Source organism: Mobula hypostoma, chromosome 6 (genome assembly GCF_963921235.1).
Source record: "Mobula hypostoma chromosome 6, sMobHyp1.1, whole genome shotgun sequence".
Classification (NCBI taxonomy): domain Eukaryota; kingdom Metazoa; phylum Chordata; class Chondrichthyes; order Myliobatiformes; family Myliobatidae; genus Mobula; species Mobula hypostoma.
The window spans coordinates 78,958,779-78,978,230 of record NC_086102.1 but is presented as its reverse complement, the minus strand read 5'-3'; the positions used below and the strand labels follow the sequence as shown (position 1 = coordinate 78,978,230).

The window sequence follows — 19,452 nt, the reverse complement described above, 5'->3', positions numbered from 1 at the left end:
TTGTAGTGAAAAATATCCACGTCCTCTGACAGTGACTCTATCCTCCTTGTCACTGTTGCAGGGCCAAGCAGTATATTATGTATTGCGGTTGTAATGTCATTTTCGGTTTTAAAGTCATTAAAAAGTCTCTGCGGTAATGGCCATTGCTTCCTTGAATAAATCGCCATCTGTAAAAGGCTTCTTGTGTTTAGCCAAAAGGTGACCGACACGAAATGATGCTTCAATAGCAGCCTTGTTTTGAGCAGCATGTTTTGTGAAAAACAATTGCTGGGCCTTCAACCCTGATTTCAGCACCTCAACTTTCCTGGCACGAATTGCGCTCTTTGGGGGATAGGTGTCTAAATTTCTGGTGGTTGGTGTTGTGGTGCCGCTCCAGATTCCCTCTTGTAGTCAGTGCTTATGTTTGGTGGCACAACATACATACACACTTGTCTTTCACTAAGGTAAATAGAAATTCCCCTTCCCATTCTGGATGGAATTTGTACATTTTCGCCTTCTTTCATGAAGCCTCCGCCATGCTATCAGGATATCACGAGCGAGTGCTGTATATTGACGTTTGCGACAGTCTGTACTCTTACCTAGTGGTCCCCAACCTCCGGGCCGCAAGGAATGCAGCGGTACAGCGGTGGCCAGAACGCACCCAGCACATCTTTAGTAAAAAAAAGCCGAAATCGGCAACCGCCTCTGATCTGGGCCGACATTTACATGTTGGGCGGCACCTAATTAATTAGCTTGTTTATTTCTGATTTTTTCTTAATGTGCTGGGTGCGTTCTGACTACCGCTGTATTCTTTGCGGCCCGGGACCACTGCGTATCTAATTTAATTGATCACTTTGATGCAGCACAAGCTACGCTGAAAACGCAGTTCATGGTGGGGGTATGACACACATGCACATTGGGCAGAAAGAACGGAACTAAAACCTGCAACCCAGAAACAATTTCTCTTTACAAACAGCTTTGTAGCAAAAGTATTGCTATATTACCATTATCCTAATTAGTATCATTTATTTTTATAATGCTCACATTACAACAGTATTTGTGTATTTATTTTTGATTTTTTTTGGGATGTACTGGGAAAGTCTCAAAGATCAACCGGTCGATCGCGATCGATGGGTTGGCGACCCCTACTCTAGTCCATGGCAGAGATATAGAATGTTGCATGTGCATAGGACCTGGTTTAATGTTGATCGTGAGAATGTTCAATAATGTTAGTATAGTCAGGCATGTGATGATTCTGTATTGAATCTAATATCCATTTTACTTAACTTGCTGAAGTTTCGCCAAGTTTTCTCATTGAAGAAAGATTTTTAAGAAGATATTTAACTCCCTGCCAAGCTTTGTGTGCAATGCATTGCGAGGGCAGTAGAGTCACCATAAGTGAACACAGGAAAAACACAAGACCACAGTATTCAAGATTGACAAGTTGATTTAAGCAAAGTAGATTATATATATATTTTCACCCACAGAAATGTTGCTCACAGGATGTTGTTTTGTTTTTCATACTGCTTTCTGTAAAATCTAGAGACTGTTGTGTGTGAAAAATTGCAGTAGATCAGCATTTTCTGAGATACCAACAATCATTCCACAGTCAAAGGCACTTAGATCACATTTCTTCCTTATGCTGATGTTTGGTCTGAACAACAACTCCACTTTTTAACTATTATGCATCAAGTTTGTTGCCACATGATTAGCTGATTAGATATTTGCATTAACAAGTAGGTGTACCTAATAAAGGGGCCATGGAAACATGCCTTCAAATATAAATATGTAATATTCTTAAAATACATAAAAATGGTTGACAAATACCAGAGAACAAATTTCCAAATAACCTTTCCAAATAAATTGAAAATACTGGGAAATCTTAAAATATATACAGTAGTCCTATAGATTGTTGGGAATAAGTGCCAAGCAAAACCCTTGTTTTCCAGGGAAAACCAGAAATATTGAAACTTTTGGCTATAGTCGGGCTGAATTCCCTGCCAGAGTTTATTGCTTTATAGAGCAGTAAGGAAATCAGATGATCGTATTCATCACAAAAACAGAAAGGTATGAATTTCAGTATTTTCCCATGGAATAAAAAGCCTGCTACAACCATGCTATCCATTTGCAAACTCCTAAGTAGAGGCCGTACCATGCCTTCTTCCTTGGATGAAGACTGGCGCATTGACCTCCGGTTTCCTCTTTCTGAAGTCAATAATTAGCTCCCTGGTCTTGCTGATATTGAGAAAGCAGACGTTGGCCTGGCACCACTCAGCCAGATTTTCAAGCTCACCCCTGTGTGTTGATTTGTCACCACCTTTGATTTGGCCCATGACAGTGTCATTGTCAGCAAACTCGAATATGGCATTGGAGCTGTGCTTAGCCACACAGTTAAAAGTCAAAACCTTGAGGTGCACCTGTGCTAATGGAGAGGAGATTGTGGAGATGTTGTCGCCCATCCAAACTGACTGGGTTCTACAAGTGAGGAACTTGAGGATTCAATTGCACAAGGAGGTATTAAGAGCAAGGTCTTGAAGCATCTTGATTAGTTTTTTGGGGATGATGGCGTTGAATGCTGATCTGTAGTCAACAGAGCATCCTGATATTTGTGTCTTCACTGTCCAGATGTTCCAGGGTTGAATGAAGTGGCAATGAGATGGCATCTGCTGTGGACTTTTTGCTCCAGTAAGCAAATTAGAGCAGATCCAAGTCTCTTCTAGGCAGGAGTTCATAAATATGAGAAATTCTGCAGATGCTGGAAATCCAAAGCAACACACAGAGAAAATGCTGGAAGAACTCAGCATGTCAGGGAGCACCTATGGACATGAATACAGTCAACATTTTGGGACGAGACAGGAAAGAGACTGAAGTTTTTCGGGACTGGAAAAGAAAGGGGAAGGTGCCAGAATAAAAAGGTTGGGGTGGATGTAAGTGTTATTGGATAACATTCTTCTAAGACACTGGTACAAGTGCAGTCTGCTTGAAGCAGGTAGGTACTTCAGAATGCTGAAGCAAGAGGTTAAAGTTCTCAGTGAACACTACAGCCACTTGATTAGCAGAAATCTTTAGTACTTGGCCAGTTACCCCATCTGCACCAGATGAGTTTTATGGATTCACCCTCCCGAAGGCTGCTCACACATCAGTCTCAGAGACTGAAATCATAGGATCAATGGGGGCAGTGGGAGTTCAGGATGATACCTCCATGTTCTGACAGACAAAGCAAGCATAGAAGGCATTGAGCTCATCTGGAAGTGAAGTCCCGTTACTGTCCACGTCTCTTGATAGCATTCAAGCCCTGCCACAACTGTTGAGCATCCTTCATTGATTCAAGTTTAGCTCGGAATTGCCACTTTACCTGTGAGATGGCTTTTTGGAGATCGTACCTGGATCTCTCGTAACTTTCCTGGTCACCAAACTTGAACGCCTCTGACCTGGCCCTCAGCAGATTGCAGATCTCATGGTTCATCCAGGGCTTCTGGTTAGGGAAGACTCTGAATGATTTAGTGGGGACACACTCTTCTACAGCTGTTTTAATAAAGTCGGTCACAACCATGGTGTATTCATTCAGATATCCAGATGAGTACTTGAGCGAGCACAGCCCAGTCCACCTACTTGAAGCAATCTAGTAGCTGCACCTCTGCCTCCCATGACCTCCTTGCTGTCCTAATCTCCAGAGCTTTGCTCTTTGGCCCCTGCCTGTGCAGGTAGGAGGCAGACAGCCAGTGACTAGATTTACCAAAATGTGGCCTGGACATGGAACAGTAGGCATTCCTCATCTAAATTTAACAGTGGTATAACTGTGTTGGAACCTCCGTGCTACAGGTTGTGCGCTGAGGGTAACTGGGCAGTGTTTCTTCAAACAAGCTTGGTTGCAGTCACTATGACTTGAAATGCATCAGGAAGGACAGATTTGTGTTTGGAGACAGCATCATGAAGAACCTTAAGTGGTTGATTATAGTCTGCCACTGGTGGTATGTAAACTGCAGTCAAAATTATGGAGAACTCCCTAGGTAAATAGAACAGATGGCATTTGACCATTAGGTGTTCGAGGTCAGGGGAACACAAGTTTGACAAAACTGCCACATCAGAGCACCACCACAAGTTTATCCTGAAAAACACACCTCCGCCTTTTCGGAATCAGCAGCTTCGTCCATCCTATGGATTGAGAAGTCTTCAGGTATGATCGCTATATTTGGTGTGCTGGGAGTAAGCCACATCTCAGTCAAACATATAACACAGTAATCTCTCATTTCTCTCTGACACAGCAACCTTGCCCTCATATCCCCAATCTTATTCTCCAGCAACTGCACATTTGCTGACAAGATGCTGGGCAGAGGGGGTCTCATTCCCTGTGTTTCAGCCTGGCTTGGAGTCCTCCTCCACTTTCCTGCCTCACTTCGGCCATGGTGATGAACCTTTGTCTGCGTAAAGATGCCATATCTTCTTCCTTGAGAGTTAAGTCCGGCGAGTCCATCATAAGATTGCAAAATCTGTAGATCTTTAAGCCAATTTAAAAGTACATTGCTCAAAGCATAATTACATCCTCCAGATTGCAGTGAACATATTTGAAAGAGACATATTCAGAAGTATTGTATGTAACCTGCAGAATGTCACTGTGGTTCACCAGTGCCATCTTGATCATCGCAGGTCTTTGGGATGTGGGATCAAACCATAACACCTCAGGAGTGGGGGTGGCGACCCTCTGGTGAAGAAAGTTTGCACAAGAGATCAGGATTGAACCAAGGTTCCTGGAGTTGTGTAAAAGCAGAGCAGTGGTTAATATTCATTGTCATTCACCAACTATTCCTGCCATTTTTGTAAGAATATTTTACATGTAATTTGAAGTAGTATTTTAGTCTTCAAATTATATCTGTGGTTATCTATTTTTTATAACAATCATTTTTATCTTTTCTCAACATTATCTATTTGCAATGCCAGTTTTAATATCCTCCAAGTAGTATTTCAAGCTACGCAGCCTGAATGCTGATCAGCTATCTAAATTGAATAAGCATTACCAGCATGGAACAAGTTTTCCAGCTCTAACTCTTGACAATTATCCTGGTCAATTGTCACATTCTTTACTGTATTGCCCAATGCACAAAGATAATTTGCATTCTACATTTTATGGGGCAGTGGTTAAAGACTATTTTAAGAACTACTGTATTGCAGAATAACCACTGGAACAAATACAAATGTTTGCACAACAAAATGTGGTGAAATTATGACTAATTTATCAATAACTTTTTCAAATGGTGAAAATTAAGTAAAGAATTCTCTCAGATGGCATTAGCAGTTCAAAGGAATAGGAATGGCAGAACCTCAAGAAACTCAAGTTTAAACCAACAAATCCTTTCAAACAAATCAATACTGACAACACAGGTGCTAATTTTATAAGACCTTAGTTAGACCCCACTTGGAGTACTGTGTTCAGTTCTGGTCACCTCACTACAGGAAGGATGTGGATTTACAGAGAGAGTGCAGAGAAGATTTACAAGGACGTTGCCTGGATTGGAGAGCATGCCTTATGAGAATAGGTTGAGTCAACTTGGCCTTTTCTTGTACACCTGATAGAGGTGTACAAGACGATGAGGGGCATTGATCGTGTAGATAGCCAGAGGCTTTTTCCCAGGGCTGGAATGGCTAACATGAGGGGGCATAGTTTTAAGGTGCTTGGATATAGGTACAAGGGGGATATCAGATGCAAGTTGTTGTTATTTTTTATTAGATGCACAGGGAGTGGTGGGTGTGTGGAATGCATTACCAGCAACAGTGGTAGAGGCAGATACAATAGAGTCTTTTAAGAGACTCTTAGATGGGTACATGGAGCGTAGAAAAATAGAGGGCTATATGGTAGGGAAATTCTAGGTAGTTTCTAGAGTAGGTTACATTGTTGGCACAACATTGTGGGCCAAAGGGCCTGTAATGTGTTGTAGATTTCTATGTTCTATGTCTTCCTTTGGCTGAAGCCACCAGGAAGGCGTTGTTCCACTGCTGAGCAAAAATGTAAAAATTATGGATAACCAAATCATTCAAAAAGTACGAAGAAAAGAAAGAACTTGCATTTGCAAAGAGTTTTAATCATGGACAAATACTGCTCCTGACTCCTGGAAATATCTTCTGTCACATGCTCAAGGAGATCTGTTTTTTTTTTGAGAATGCTGTAATGGTCTTTTGGAGGTCACCTGATGTGATTTTCCTGCCGATGTGAGGTCACGTGATGACATGTGCCCCGTGACTATATAAGGGTCGACTCAGGTGACGCAGTAGGGTTTTTGAGTTTGTAGATTTCCAGGTAGAACGTGTTGTGCCTCCGTTTCTGTTGCGTGTTTGTTTTTGTGACGCAGTTTCATTTTTAAAACGGAAGGTGCGTTCTCTTACAAGATATTGCATTTGGACTGGAAATTTGTGGCTGGAAGTGCCAATTTACTCAATTCCGACAGTTTTGAAGGGAGAGTGAAGAATTCAAAGTGAAGGATCGAGAGAAGTTGGCATCGTTTGGCAGTTTAATAAAGGATCGACCTTATTGAGTCTTCGTTGAAGAGAAGCTGCATTGAGATAACTCTTGCAATAGAGCAATGAGTTCATGCACAAAGGCTCTCTTTTCTCTAAAAGGAATTTAAAGGTCAGTTGATTTAAACTGTTTATTTTCAGCATCGGGAATCCTGTGGACAGAACCGGCAGTAAAGGTGCGTCAGTGAAGAAATCGTTCTCCAGAGAAGTCTCTCCCAATTGAATGCGTAAAACTGTTGGACTTTTGAAGTTATCGCTTTAAGAACTGTATCTGACTGTATTGCTTTAAGAACTGTTTCCGTATTTAACTCTTTAAGAGCCAGAGCCGAATGGAGTTGATGAACGGCTGCGTACCTGTTTAACCTCCGGTTGAAGTTTTCCTTTGTTTTTTTTTCCCTTATCACTTATACGTGTTTAATAAATGTTCGGTTGTTTTTATAAAACCTGTCTCGATTAATATTCATTGTTGCCGGTTACGTAACACTTCAAACAAGCTACACAAATTATTAGAACAAATTAGGCCAGAGTACTTCAAGAGAAAGAAAGATAAAAGAAATGGGAGAGTTTCAGAGAAGCAACTCCATAACACTAGCAACTGATGGGATGTCCTCCAGTACTTGAATAATTAAAATCAGGAATGGTCAGTGGCCAGATGTGAAGGACGATTGATATTGGAGTTACAAAGCAGGAAGAGATCACAGATATAGGGAAAAACATACTTCATATTCCCTGTACGTGTCCTCCGAGACTCTGGTACAGGAAGGTTATAATGTATCCATTTTCATTTGGTGTATTCATTTTCTGGGGAGGAAAGAAAACAGGTAACCTGAGTAACAAACCACAGAGGCTACAGACTGAACGACTTACATCACAGAGAACATGGCATACTAAATTACGCCAAGACTGGAGTGGAAATGAGAGCAAGGAAGTCTAAAGTGCAGAACAGCAGGTGCTGGTGAAATCCTTTGGGACCACAAAATGAAATGGAGTGAATCAATTTCATTTCCAGTTATGAGCTCAGCTTCTGCTTGGACATTTTGGAATAAGTGGCCAATGAGAAATTAGGGTTCAGATTGGGTCAGTTTAAGCTGGATCATTGAAGTGGGTAGGGTAAGTCTTTTAACATCTTTGTTGTTTTTGGCTGCCAAACTTGCACCATGCGGTGCTAAATTTTAAACAACTGATGGGCAAATCAGAGATTAGAAGTAAGTAAAGTAAAGTTTATTATCAGAGCACATACATGTCACCACATACAACCCTGAAGTTCTGTTTCCTGACAGCATATTCAGCAAATCTATAGATCAGTAACTGTAAACAAGATCAATGAAAGAGCAAGAGCGGAGAAGATAACAAACTGTGCAAGTGCAAATATAAATAGATAACGAGAGCATGAAATAACAAGGCAAAGAGTCTTTAAAGTGAGATCATTGGCTGTGGGAACACCAGAAATAGTGTGAATGTAGTTATCCCCCTCTGTCTGAGAGCCCGATGGTTGAGGGGTAGTAACCATTCTTGAAACTGGTTGCAAAGAGGCAAGGCACAGAAATAAATGGGAATGGAAAAACCTTTTACAGGATTTTGTTCCAGAACCAGTACACTAAATATTTCTGATAGGGAAAAACAGAAACCACTCTGGAAACACTCCGCCAGTTAGGCAAGAAACATTCAACAATTCAGGGCAGCGACCCTCGGTCAGACATTGACTATACCTGGAAAATAAATATTTGATTTTACCCATTGTGACTCAGCAACTTTTGCCCCTCATTGATCACCAGCAGTGAAAAGTCTCTATACTTGGAACCTATGGATTTTATTTGCATTTTAATTGGTGGCTTTCCTTCTTTTTTACTACATCTGTCTTGTTGCTGTTTATTAATACAAAATACAAGCTCATTTGCTTGGCTGGGACTTGGCCGTGGTCAGAGGAAGAGCGGGCTTGCTGGCTCATCCCACCACTGAAGGGGAAAGTGCTCGGAGCCTACTCTGCAACGGATCAGGTGTCCAACCAGTATCCTCAGCTGAAGGAGGCTCTCCTGGTCAAGTCTGACATCTCTCCAGAGACCTACTGGTTGAAGTTCTGCACCCAGTCCACACCACCAAGGTAGTCACCAAAGGAGACCTACCTCTGCCTGAAGGGATTATATCATCTCTGGGAGAAGTCAGAGCTCTGGACCAAGGAGGACATTGGAGAGGTCATCATGCTCGAGTAGCTGCTGCGGGTCCTGCCCGGAGATGTCCGTACATGGGTACAGGAACATGAACATGCTAAGTGCTTAGATGCAGCCCAGCTGGCTCAACAGTACCTGAATGTAGTAAGAGTCAGTTTCAATCCAGCCACGGGAGCACAGGACGGGTGGTCCAAGTAAAGGTACTCCGGGACCTACTAAAGTTACACCTGTCTCTACACAGGAGAAAGACGGTGATAGCTATATGGACAGGAAAGGAATGGAGGGTTATGGGCTGAGTGCAGGCCGGTGGGACTAGGTGAGAGTAAGAGTTCCGCACGGACGAGAAGGGCCGAGATGGCCTGTTTCTGTGCTCTTACTGTTATATAGTTCTTCTGTCAACCGCTAAGCCACAAAGCTTCTTGTTGTCCCCTTGAGCACCCAAAACTGTCAACCTACTGTTATGTTCCCCAAGAGGGGTGAAGCAACAAGCTGGAGGCCTGCGAACATTCTAAGGGGAAGAGAGAATATATAAAGGAAAATGAACTTTCTGTGGAATTAAATGAACAAACTTTTCAGGCATTATTGGACACTGGGAGTGCGATGACCCTGATCAAGAGACAATTAGTTTCCCCTGCTGACATTAACTATTCTAAAAGTGAGCAAGTGCAGTATGTGCATGTGGATGTTAAGTTATATCCTACCACCGACCTTACCCCATGGCATTAACGACCAGGTCTTTCTTTTGCAGGTGGGAGTGGTCAGCAACTTGCCAAAAGATGTGGTCTTTGGGTGGGATTTGCCCACGTTGTCTGAGCTGTTGCACACAGCTGAAGCTGGTAGCACTGTAAAGCTCTTATGCCCTGTGGTAACCTGAGTTCAGAACAAAGCTGAGTTGAACCTGCTGTTCATGACCTCTTGTTTGCGGAAGAGAGGGTGTGATAAGGTGAGGTATTACCTCAGACAGATGGGGTCATAGTTACACCCCCATCCAGAATGCCTACCGTGCTATTCCACGCCCCCACTTCAGGAAGTCTGATTGCCTGGTTGTACTTCTACTCCCTGAGTATAGGCAGAGACTGAAGACTGCAGCACCATAGTGGGACCAGGAAGGTGTGGACAAGGGAAGCACGGGGGTGCTTACAGGACTGCTTTGAAACGGTGGTCTGGACCGTATTCAGAGATTCATTTTCGAATCTGGATGAGTACGCTGCAGTTGTTACTGACTTCATTAAAACCTGTGTGGATGAGTGTGTGCCTACAAAGACTTGCTGTTCATTCCCTAGCCAAAAGCCGTGGAAGAACCAGGAGGTACATCATCTGCTGAAGGCTAGATCTGTTGCATTCAAGTGTGGTGACCCAGGCCTGTACCAGAAAACCAGGTATGATTTGTGGAGGGCTATTTCAAGGGCAAAGAGCCAATTTCGAATGAGGTTGGAGGCGACATCGGATGTACGACAATTCTGGCAGGATTGCAAGACATTACTTCCTGCAAAGCGAAACCCAATACAGGTGTCCCCCGCTTTTCGAACGTTCGCTTTATGAAACCTCACTGTTACGAAAGACCTACATTAGTACCCAGTTTTCAATTTCAGAAGGTGTTTTCACTGTTACAAAAAAAAAGCAGCGCGCGATAAAAAAAATCAGCACGCGAAAAAATCAGCGCGCGCCCCGAGCAGCCGCTTTCCCCGGATTCAGAACGGCATTGCTTTAACACATGCCTGTGAGCAGCCGTTTGCAAGATGGGTTCTATGGTATTGGAAAAGCCTAGAAGAGCTCGTAAGGGTGTTACACTTAGCGTAAAACTAGACATAATTAAGCGTTTCGATCGTGGTGAACCAAGTAAGGACAAAGTAAGTTTGGCTTGTGGAAGCTGACGAACATGATGTTGAAGAGGTTTTGGCATCCCATGACCAAGAACTGACTGATGAAGAGCTGATGCAATTGGAAGAAAAAAGGATAACAATCAAAACCGAATGAGTAATGAAAAAGTACGACTTTTATTTTGAAAGGGTATGTCGGTTTAGGAGATATTTGCAGGATGGTTTGAGTCCTCACAAAGAAATGTGTGATAGAAAAATGCGTGAGGCTCAGCAGTCAGGCAAGCCTTCCACATCAGCCACAGCAGATGATGAACCTCGACCTTCGACGTCAAGGCGGGCAGTCATAGGAGAAGATGAGCTGCCTGCTCTAATGGAAACAGATGACGAGATGACACCCCAGTGTCCCACCACCCCAACCCCCAGCCCACGGACAGATACTGATTCGCGGAGAATGCAACAGTAGCTGGGAGGCACACAGCACATCTTTAAGAAAAAAAGCTGAAATAAACATGCTAATTAATTAGGTGCCACCAACACGTAATTGTTGGCCCAGATCAGAGACGATGCAATCGGAAATTGACACTGATCTGGGCCGACAATTACGTGCCAGGCGGTACCTAATTAATTAGCATGTTTGTTTCAGCTTTTTTCTTAAAGATGTGCTGTGTGCCTCCCAGCTACTGCTGCACCCTTGCATGCTTCGCGGTAATGTATCACTCGGCAGCCTGGAGGGTGGGGGCCACTGCACCACCCAACCTGCGATGACTCAGTTTAACACACCATCATCTGTGTGCTCGGTGCTGTCTTCCCGATTCCGGTAAGTGATACTACACTGTACATACATTATTTCTACTTTATATAGGCTGTGTATTTATCATATGATTCCAGCTTTTACTATATGTTACTTTTATTTTAGGTTTTGTGTGTTATTTGGCATGATTTGGTAGGTTATTCTTGGGTCTGCGAACACTCACAAAGTTTTCCCATATAAATAAATGGTAATTGCTTCTTCGCTTTACGACATTTCAGCTTACGAACCGTTTCATAGGAACACTCTACCTTCGGATGGCGGGGGAAACCTGTAGTGTGAATGGCAGTGATGCTTCACTACCAGATGAACTCAATGCCTTCTATGCCCGCTTTGAAAGGGAGAATATAACTACAGCTGTGAAGATCCCCGTTGCACCCTGTGATCTCTATCTCGGAGGCCAATTTTAGGCTATCTTTAAAAGAGGGTGAACCCTCGCAAGGCGGAAGGCCCTGACGGAGTACCTGGTAAGGCTCTGAAAATTTGTGCCGAACAACTGGTGGGAGCATTCAAGGACATTTTCAACCTCTCACTGCTACGGGTGGAAGTTCCCACTTGCTTCAAAAAGGCAACAATTATACCAGTACCCAAGAAGAATTATGTGAGCTGCCTTAATGACTATCACCCAGTAGCACTCACATCGACAGTGATGAAATACTTTGAGAGGTTGGTCATGACTAGACTGAACTCCTGCATCAGCAAGGACCTGGACCCACTGCAATTTGCCTATCAGTACAATAGGTCAACAGCAGACACAATCTCAATGGCTCTCCTCATGGCCTTAGACCACCTGGACAATACAAACACCCACGTCAGGATGCTGTTCATCAACCATAGCTCAGCATTTAACACCATCAGTCCCACAATCCTGATTAATAAGTTACAGAATCTGGGCCTCTGTACCTCCCTCTGCAATTGGATCCTCGACTTCCTAACCGGAAAGCCACAACCTGTGTGGATTGTTGATAATATCTCCTCCTCACTGACAATCAACACTAGCACACCTCAGGAGCATGTGCTTAGCCCACTGCTCTACTCTCTTTACCCATGACAGTGTGGCTAGGCATGGCTCAAATACCATCTATAAATTTGCTGATGATACAACCATTGTTGGGAGAATCTCAGATGGAGATGAGAGGGCGTACAGGAGCGAGATATACCAACTGGTGGAGTGGCGTCGAGGCAACAACCTTGAACTCAACGTCAGTAAGATGATGAAAGAGCTGATTGTGGACTTAAGAAAGGGCAAGGCGAAGGAACACATACCAATCCTCATAGAGGGATCAGAAGTGGAGAGAGTGATCAGCTTCAGGTTCCTGGGTGTCAAGATCTCTGAGGACCTAATCCAGTCCCAACGTATTGATACCGCTATAAAAAAGGCAAGACAGTGACTACACTTCATTAAGAGTTTGAAGAGATTTGGTATGTCAACCAAAACATTCAAAAACTTCTACAGGTGTACCGAGGAGAGCGTTCTGACAGGCTGCATTACTGTCTGATATGGGAGGGGCGACTGCACAGGACCGAAAGAAGCTGCAGAGCATCATAAATTTAGTCAGCTCCATTTTGGGTACAAGCCTACAAAGTACCCAGGACAGCTTCAAGGAGCGGTGTCTCAGAAAGACAGCGTCCATTATTAAGGGCCCCCAGCACCCAGGGCATGCCCTTTTCTCACTGTTACCATGAGGTAGGAGGTACAGAGGCCTGAAGGCACACACTCAGTGATTCAGGAACAGCTTCTTCCCCTCTGCCATCAAAGGGTTAAATGGACATTGAACCCATGAACAATACCTCACTTTAAAAAAAAATGTTTATTATTTGTTTTTGCACGATTTTTATTCTATTCAATATATTGTAATTTATTACGTTTCATCTGTATTATGTACTGGATTGTACTGCTGCTGCCAAGTTAGCAAATTTCACAACACATGCCGGTGATAATAAACCTGATTCTGATGTTTTGGAGCTGTGATCCTAAAGGACCTATGATAATAAACCCGATTTATTTTTTTTTTAAATATAGTACAGCACAGTACAGGCCCCTCGGTCCACAAACCCTGCCTCCCATATAACCCCCCCACCTTAGATTCCTCCATATACCTGTCTAGTAGTCTCTTAAACTTCACTAGTGTATCTGCCTCCACCACTGACTCAGACAGTGCATTCTACGCACCAATCACTTTCTGAGTAAAAAACCTTCCTCTAATATCCCCCTTGAACTTCCCACCCCTTACCTTAAAGCCATGTCCTCTTGTATTGAGCAGTGGTGCCCTGGGGAAGAGGCACTGGCTATCCACTCTATCTATTCCCTCTTATTATCTTGTACACCTCTATCATGTCTCCTCTCATTCTCCTTCTCTCCAAAGAGTAAAGCCCTAGCTCCCTTAATCTCTGATCATAATCCATACTCTCTAAACCAGGCAGCATCTTGGTAAATCTCCTCTGTACCATTTCCAATGCTTCCACATCCTTCCTATAGTGAGGCGACCAGAACTAGACACAGTACTCCAAGTGTGGCCTAATCAGAGTTTTATAGAGCTGCATCATTACATCGCAACTCTTAAACTCTATCCCTCGACTTATGAAAGCTAACATCCCATAAGCTTTCTTAACTACCCTATGCACCTGTGAGGCAACTTTCAGGGATCTGTGGACATGTACCCCCAGATCCCTCTACTCCTCCACACTACCAAGTATCCTGCCATTTACTTTGTACTCTGCCTTGGAGTTTGTCCTTCCAAAGTGTACCACCTCACACTTCTCAGGGTTGAACACCATCTGTCACTTCACAGCCCACTTCTGCATCCTATCAATGTCTCTCTGCAATCTTTGACAATCCTCTACACTATCTACAACACCACCAACATTTGTGTCATCTGCAAACTTGCCATCCCACCCTTTACCACCACATCCAGGTCGTTAATAAAAATCATGAAAAGTAGAGGTCTCAGAACAGATCCTTGTGGGACACCACTAGTCACAATCTTCCAATCTGAATGTACCCCCTCCACCATGACCCTCTGCCTTCTGCAGGCAAGCCAATTCTGAATCCATCTGACCAAACTTCCCTGGATCCCATGCCTTCTGACTTTCTGAATAAGCCTACTGTGTGGAACCTTGTCAAATGCCTTACTAAAATCCATATAGATCACATCCACTGCACTACCTTCATCTATATGCCTGGTCACCTCCTCAAAGAACTCTATCAGGCTTGTTAAACACGATCTGCTCTTCACAAAGCCATGCTGACTGTCCCTGATCAGACCATGATTCTCTAAATGCCCAGAGATTCTACCTCTAAGAATCTTTTCTAACAGCTTACCCACCACAGACGTAAGGCTCACTGGTCCATAATTATCCGGACTACCCCTACTACCTTTTTTGAACAAGGGGACAAAATTCGCCTTCCTCCAATCTTCCGGTACCATTCCCGTGGACAACGAGGACATAAAGATCCTAGCCAGAGGCTCAGCAATCCCTTCTCTCGCCTCGTGGAGCAGCCTGGGGAATATTCCGTCAGGCCCCGGGGACTTATCCGTCCTAATGTATTTGAACAACTCCAACACCTCCTCTCCCTTAATATCAACATGCTCCAGAACATCAACCTCACTCATATTGTCCTCACCATCATCAAGTTCCCTCTCATTGGTGAATACCAAAGAGAAGTATTCATTGAGGACCTCGGTCACTTCCACAGCCTCCGAGCACATCTTCCCACCTTTATCTCTAATCGGTCCTACCTTCACTCCTGTCATCCTTTTGTTCTTCACATAATTGAAGCATGCCTTGGGGTTTTCCTTTACCCTACTCGCCAAGGCCTTCTCATGCCCCCTTCTTAAGCTCCTTTCTTGCTTCCCTATATTCCTCAATAGACCTATCTGATCCTTGCTTCCTAAACCTCATGTATGCTGCCTTCTTCCACCTGACTAGATTTTCCACCTCACTTGTCACCCATGGTTCCTTCACCCTACCATTCTTTATCTTCCTCACCGGGACAAATTTATCCCTAACATCCTGCAAGAGATCTGTAAACATCAACCATAGTACATTTCCCTGCAAAAACATCATCCCAATTCACACCCGCTGTTTCTTGCCTTATAGCCTCATAATTTGCCCTTCCCCAATTAAAAATTTTCCTGACCTCTCTGATTCTATCCTTTTCCATGATAATGCTAAAGGCCAGGGAGTAGTGGTCACTGTCCCCCAGATGCTCACCCACTGAAAGATCTGTGACCTGACCCGGTTCATTACCTAGTACTAGATCTAGTATGGCATTCCCCCTTGTCGGCCTGTCCACATACTGTGACAGGAATCCGTCCTGGGCACACTTAACAAACTCTGCCCCAGCTAAACCCTTGGAACTAATCAGGTGCCAATCAATATTAGGGAAGTTAAAGTCACCCATGATAACAACCCTGTTATTTTTGCACCTTTCCAAAATCTGCCTCCCAATCTACTCTGTATCTCTGCTGCTACCAGGGGGCCTATAGATTACCCCCAATAGAGTAACTGCTCCCTTCCTGTTCCTGACTTCCACCCATACTGACTCAAAAGAGGATCCTGCTGCATTACCCACCTTTCTGTAGCTGCAATAGTATCCTTGACAAGTAATGCCACCCCCTCCTCCACTTTTTCCACCTTCTCTATCCCTTTTAAAGCACTGAAATCCAGGAATATTGAGAATCCATTCCTGCCCTGGTGCCTGCCAAGTCTTTGTAATGGCCACTACGTCATAATTCCATGTATGTATCCAAGCTCTCAGTTCATCACCTTTGTTCCTGATGCTTCTTGCATTGAGGTACACACAATTCAGCCCTTCTACCTTACTGTCTTTACAGTGTTTATTCTGCTGCTCGTTCCTCAAGGCCTCTCTGTATCTTAGATCTGGCTTTACTCCATGCACTTCTTTCACTGCTCTATCGCTCTGGGTCCCATCCCCCTTGCAAATTAGTTTAAACCCTCCCAAACCATGCTAGCAAACCTACCTGCAAGGATATTGCTCCCCCTCAGGTTCAGGTGCAACCCATCCAATCTGTACAGGTCCCACCGTCCCCAGAAGAGATCCCAATGATCCAAAAATCTAAAACTCTGCTCCCTGCACCAACTCCTCATCCACGCATTCAACTGCCACCTCCTCCAATTCTTACCATCACTGTCACGTAGCACTAGCAGCAATCCTGAGAACGCCACTCTTGAGGTCCTGTTCTTCAGCCTTCTGCCCAGTTCCCGAAACTCACACTTCAGGACCTCATCCCTCTTCCTGCCTATGTCATTGGTACTAACGTGTATCACGACTTCTGGTTGCTTTCCCTCTCGTACCAGGAGATGTTGTGCACCCAGTCAGAGACATCCCAGCCCTAGCACCCGGGAGGCAAGAAACCATGTGGGTGTCTTTCTCACGTCCACAAAATCTCCTGTCTGCTCCCCTGACTATAGAGTCTCCAATGATGACAGCTCTCCTCTTCTCTGTCCCACCCTTCTGCACCACCGGGTCAGACTCAGTGCCGGAGGCCCTGCCACCATGACTCACACCTGGTCGGTCATCCCCGCCAACAGTATCCAGGGGAATGCCTACAGGAGTGCTCTGCGCTACCTGTCTGCTCACCTTCGCTTTCCCCCCCTCTGACTGTCACCCAACGACCTGCTTCCGACAGCCTAGGTGTGACTACCTCCCTGTAGCTCTCATCTATGACTGCCTCATTCTCCCTTATGAGTCGAAGGTCATCCAGCTGCTGCTCTAGATTCCTTACACGGTCTTCCAGATCACCTAGTCGTATGCACCTCTGGCAGATGTGACTCTGCAGGAGAGGGGCATTCTCCCAAGACTGCCACATCTCACATGAGAGGCACATCACCATCTCAGGAAGCATTGTAAAGACCAACTGCAAGCAAGCTTGTCCTCCGCCTCTTCTCATCGAAGCCTCTGAAGTCAAAGCCTCAAAGCTCCACTCCTTCACTGGCCTACTCACTCACTGGCTGCTTTGCTTGAACTATCCCTCTATTTATCTGTTTGAGCTTTTCAAAATGCTTGGTCACCTGACCTCGATTGCCCAATCAACCGGTTTCTGCTGAGTCTGAGTTATTCAAATCTTGATTATCTAATTTTGATTCTGATGTTTTGGAGCTGTGATCCTAAAGGTCTGATGATAGTAAACCTGATTCTGATGTTTTGGAGCTGTAATCCTAAAGGTCTGATGATAATAAACCTGATTCTGATGTTTTGGAGCTGTGATCCTAAAGGTCTGATGATAATAAACCTGATTCTGATGTTTTGGAGCTGTGATCCTAAAGGTCTGATGATAATAAACCTGATTCTGATATTTTGGAGCTGTAATCCTAAAGGTCCTATGATAATAAACCTGATTCTGATGTTTTGGAGCTGTAATCCTAAAGGTCTGATGATAATAAACCTGATTCTGATGTTTTGGAGCTGTAATCCTAAAGGTCTGATGATAATAAACCTGATTCTGATGTTTTGGAGCTGTAATCCTAAAGGTCCAATGGTATGTTCAAAGGTTCAATTTAGTGTCAGAGAAATGTATACAATATACATCCTGAAATGTTTTTTCTTCGCAACCATCCACGAAAATAGAGTGCCCCAAAAAAATGAACAGCAGTTAAATGCTAGAACCCCAAAGAACCCCCCAGCTCCCCTCCCTCCCAAGTGTAAGAGGCAGCAAGGAACAATCACACGCCCCCCCCATAGCCAAAAAAAAAAGCATCAGCACCTGCCGAGCACTCAAGTGTGAGCAAAGCAAAGACATGGACTTGCAGTTACCCCAAAGACTTTGCGCTTCACCTGGTAGACAACATACCACAGGCTCCTCTCTCCCCCCCTAATAAGGGAGAAGGAGGTGTCACCGTTTTCCCATTGAGCGGGGAGACATAAAAAAAAATTCACTGGTTTACGATGTTAGAAGTCCGTTACATCGTGCTTCCCCCCCCCCCAACTTTGTCATTTTTGTTATTTAGTCTTTTTTTTTAAAAACACGTTAAATATATTTGCTCTTTTTCTAAAATTTTCCACTTCTGGCACACAATAAACATTTTTGTATTGAATGTGCTATTGCAACCTGAATCTGAATTTTTTTAAATTTAAAGTTCACACCTTCATAAGGGCACGTAACCCTCACTAAAACTCAATGTTGTGGCAAATGCTCTCCATGGTAAATCTGTAGCAATTTGCAAGAGTTTTTGACATACCAGTACTCCTCAAACTCCAAATGAACTACAGCTGCTGTTAAATCACAAACAAGAGAAAATCTGCAGATGCTGGAAATCTGAGCAACACACACAAAATGCTGGAGGAACTCAGCAGGCCAGGCTGCATCAATGGAAAAATGTACAGTTGACATTTCGGTTGAAACCCTTTGGCAGGACTGGAGAAAATAAGCCGAGGAGTACATTTGAAAGGTGGGAGGAGGGGAGAGAGAAACGGCAGGCAATAGGTGAAACTTGGAAGGGGAGGTGTCAAGCAAAGAGCTCAGAAGTTGAATGGTCAAGGAGACAGAAGGCCACGGAAGAAAGAAAAAAAGGTGGGGGGGGTGGAGGAGTAACAGAGGGAGGTGATGGGCGGGTAAGGAGATAACATGAGAGGGTCAAGGGGATGGGAAACGGTGAAGGGGGTGGGGTGTGGAGGCATAGCCTTTGTAATCGCACTAATATGTTGTGCTCAGGATAGATCCTCAGCAATGTTGACAACCAGATTTTGGACTTGAATCTGCTCACCCTTTCCACTGCTGATCCTAAGATGAGGACTGGTGCGAGTTCATTTGACTTCCCCTTCCTGAAGTCCACAATCAATTCCTTGGTCTCACTGATGTGAAGTGCAAGTTTGCTGCTACACCACTCAAACAACTGATCTATCTTGCTCCTGTATGTCAACTCATCACCTCCTGAAATTCTGCCAACAATCATTGTGTCATAAGCAAATTTATAGATGGCATTTGACCTGTGCCTAGCCACACAGTCATGGGTGTAGAAAGGTTAGAGCAGTAGGCTTAGCATACATACTTGAGGTGTACCAGTGTCGACGTTCAGCGAGGAAGAGCTGTTATTTTCAATCCACACATGCTGTGATCTCCCGGCAAGGAAATCAAGGATCCAGTTGCAGAGGGAGGTACAGAGGTCAAGATTTTGGAGCTTGTTGATTAAAGCTAAGGTATGA

The 19,452-nt window shown here is 44.1% G+C and overlaps 1 protein-coding gene across 3 annotated transcripts in view; it reads right to left on the bottom strand.

Moving 5' to 3' along the window:
- reps2 (RALBP1 associated Eps domain containing 2) overlaps nt 1–19,452 on the bottom strand; it is a 240,108-nt gene that overhangs the window by 199,917 nt on the left and 20,739 nt on the right. Inside the window, exon 2 of one of the 3 annotated variants that reach the window (XM_063051049.1) lies at nt 7,209–7,290. The exons of the other annotated variants lie outside the window; for them this stretch is intronic. The gene's annotated coding sequence lies outside the window, so the exon portion shown is untranslated. The remainder of the gene's footprint in view (nt 1–7,208; nt 7,291–19,452) is intronic. 3 annotated transcript variants of the gene reach the window in all.